Consider the following 4,037-nt stretch of genomic DNA (forward strand, 5'->3'; position numbering starts at 1 on the left):
TCATTTGCTAAGCTACAACTATCATTGGAACCTACGTGAAACGCTCTTTAAAACACATATAACCATCGAGCATTTGGTGAAAGTCGAAATTCACTCACCTGGAAGTTGCAGCGCGGGATTTGGACGAATTAACGTGTTTTGGCTTCAAACAGGTACGAAACAAACTTCAAGAAGTCGAATTCCAAGCTCAGGTTCAATCGATTCCACTCTTAGCGCGCGAAAACTCAACTTGCCATTGACGGAGCTTGCGTGTACAGTCGAGAATCAAGGCTCCTCCTCTTCCAAACTCCACAAACAGTTGCTAAGGATGATGATTGGAGTTGAATGCAAAAGGAATTTCGAAGTTTGGTTGAGAATTGAGGAAGATTGAAGGATTTGAGGGTTTGGTGTTCTTGATGAAAATTGAGAGAATGTGAGATATTTCAGATCCAATTTGGGGAAATGTGATTTTTTCCTCAAGAGTTTGTTATGATTAAGCTTATATACTTCCAACTAATCAAGCTTTAATCACCAAATTAGCAAAATGACATGCAATTAGCAAATGTGCATTTACTTAAGCAAGGGCAAAATGGCCTTTTCACTCAAGCCCTGTGACAGCTCATTGACAGCTCATACATTCTCAATTGATATTTGGAGTGTGTTGGCTCAAATGAGATTTTCACTCTTGTGCATGAAGATGGTGCATGAAGTAATATGGACATGAACAGTGCTGTATGAGAGCTCAAAATAGAGTTATGTATTGATACAAGGCACTTTTTAACAGTGTGCATCGATACATAACTTGTTTGTATCAATACAAGGCACTTTTTAACAGTGTGCATCGATACATAACTTGTTTGTATCAATACAAGGCACTTTTTAACAGTGTGCATCGACACATAACTCGTGTGCATCGATACATGGCCCTTTTTTGCCTTGCACGCATCGATACGAAATTCGTGTGCATCGATACATGGAAAATTTTGCCATGCACGCCCGGTGGTAATTTGACCATATCTCCTCAACCGTTCATCCGATTCTCACGATCTTGGACTTTTTGAAAATGGGAGAGAAAGATCTACAACTTTCATGTTCAACAAAATTCCATTTGAAGCTTTTTTGATGGTGGAAAATTGGGTTGAAGTCGTTCCAAAAACTTGCCATCCTTTTGGAAACTTGAAACCATAGGTCATTTTTCCTTTTGGAAACCTTTGCTATGACCTCAAATCCTTCAATGTGAGTATTTGAAATGTCAAATGAGACTTGTTTGAACATGAATGGAGTATCTCTTGCCCTCTCCCTCCTCCAAATCCACCAACCCAGGCACAGTTGACTTTCCTGACTGATAGATGAATTTCAGCTTGACTGATCAAATTGAGCCCCAAGCTCCTGATGAAATGGCTCAACCATGAAACCCTAACATCCATAAGCTCAATATAATCATGAAATGATCCCCATATCCATCATAGACCCCATCTCCTGATTATGCCCTGATTGGCCCAATGCAGATGATTAAGGTTGACCAGTGGTCAAAACCCTAATCTCAAGAAATATGCTCCAACACTTGATGATGATGATGTATCATTGTAATCAAGATGAAGACCAACATCCTTGAGAATCATAAAACCCTAATTCACAGCCCAATCCTCAGATGGCCATGATCAGTCAATAAACCCTAGGCTTGCACTTGACTTCCTCATCTCCTGATCAAGACTTGGAAAGATGGCTTGCACACCGTAACCACATGATATGCAATATGAAATGCCTAAAGTCCTAAGATGATATGCAAATATGTTAACGCTAGTCCCAAGAGAGGAGGGCAAATTTTGAGGTGTTACAGCTGCCCCTATTCAATCCACTGTGAACCTGTCGATACGAAATAGCCTCGGATTTCGGATGATCAGGATGAAGAGTGATTGAATACCAAGAACAGACGAACAATTTGCACTCTGATGGGATAATAATTAACAGCGCCTGTCAGCATCGGCGAAGAAACAAACTCGAAAAACGTCGACCTGGATACCAAAATAAATGGTAACGCAGGGATAACCATGGTCTGAACACCACACATCCACACGGGATTATCATTCTTTTTCCTGTTTATGCTTTTCTTGAACCCCGAAAATTTTCTCTTCTTCTACCTGGTCCGAAAACCACTTCGGTCTGAACTCCGAAAAACTGGCCTGAATACCATAAGTGCTTCAACCTGATAGTCGGAAACTTCACTAATCACCACTCTAAGGGCAACACGTCAGAGGGTACACCTTCAACCAGACACTGACTGATGACTGGGAAGAAACTCGACGTTTACTGAACATCGGACGATGATGTTTACTGACACCAAAAAAAAGCTCGACCAGACATTAACCAATGACCGGGAGGAAACTCGATGTTTACAGGCACCGAACAATGATGTTGACATGACATCAAACAATGATGCGGACAGACATCAAACAATGATGCGGACAGACATCAAACAATGATGCGGACAGACATCAAACAATGATGCGGACAGACATCAAACAATGATGCGGACAGACATCAAACAATGATGCGGACAGACATCAATCAATGATGCGGACAGACATCAAACAATGATGCAGACAGACATCAAACAATGATGCGGACAGACATCAAACAATGATGCGGACAGACATCAAACAATGATGCAGACAGACATCAAACAATGATGCGGACAGACATCAAACAATGATCGACCAAACACCTACTGATGTCTGGGAAGAAACAGTGGTTCCAAACTCACAATGCTGAACTCCTCGGAGCATCGTCTTCGCTGTCAGACAAAACCAAACCTCAAGCGGTAATCACGGCTTGAATCGCGCTGATCGCGTAACGTCTTCTGACTATATCCCCATCTCTGTCCGACGGGAACATTTCCTCCAATATCGCACTACTGGGGAACATTGCTGATCTGACGTTGTGATGCTAATCTCCTCAGAGTAACATCTTCACCTTTGGTGAACCCCAAATCTTCAAGTGGTAACCACAGTTTGGGTTGCGTTGAATACATCCCTTTTCCATCTCCGTCCGACGGAAGGAGTCTTCTCCAGTGTCGTACCACTGGGACAATACCTGTGATCCAATCATGAGGCTATACTACTCGGAGTAACACTTTCATTTTCGGGCAAAATACCTCTCAAACAGTAACCACGGCTTGAGACTAGCTGACGTTTGCAATGATGCATGCTTGATTTCTTCTGCGTAATGCTCCATAATTATGGAAATGCTACGCGATTATTTATTTTTCTATGCAATATGCAATGCTTATTCTACATGATGAATGCATAAAAATATCCCCCTCAAGGGAATTTCTGGGGAAAACGAGACTCTCTGCTGAGGAACTCGCCACTGCTCCGATTTCCACCCTGCCGGGGATAGCACTGCTGCTAGGAAATAGACAACCCTTGCTGGGGATACAGATCCTTTGCACCCAACCCTCTCGAGGACATGCTGGGGAATACCTCCTTTGCACCCCACCCTCTCGAGGACATGCTGGGGATACAGATCCTTCACTGCACTCTGTGGGAATACCACAGTCTTTGACTTGCTGGGGATATAGATCCCAACTCTGCTTTGGGAACCCTCACAGATACTCCCGCTGGGGAAATGAGCAATCTTCAACCTGCTGGGGGAATACCATCCAGACCCTGCTAGGGGAACGACAACTACTCCGCTGGGGAGGACCCAATCAATCCACATGTAGGATACCCTCGGCTGGGGATGCAGATATTCGTCTGCTACGGAAACTCGTTCAATCCACTGGTAGAATGAACACTGTTGGAGAGATATGTCATTGAAAAAACCCGCTCCACTCGGGGAACTGCTGGAGATATATTTCTTTGAACCCGCTCCACTCGGGGAACTGCTGGAGATATATTTCTTTGAAAAAGACCCGCTCCACTCGGGGAACTGCTGGAGATATATTTCTTTGAAACCCGCTCCACTCGGGGAATAAGCACCTTCAGACCTGGCTGCTGAGGAAACATCGTTGTAAACCTACCGGGGATAACCATCTTAACTCGGCTGGGGAATTCACA

Source organism: Lathyrus oleraceus, chromosome 6 (assembly GCF_024323335.1).
Source record: "Lathyrus oleraceus cultivar Zhongwan6 chromosome 6, CAAS_Psat_ZW6_1.0, whole genome shotgun sequence".
Classification (NCBI taxonomy): domain Eukaryota; kingdom Viridiplantae; phylum Streptophyta; class Magnoliopsida; order Fabales; family Fabaceae; genus Lathyrus; species Lathyrus oleraceus.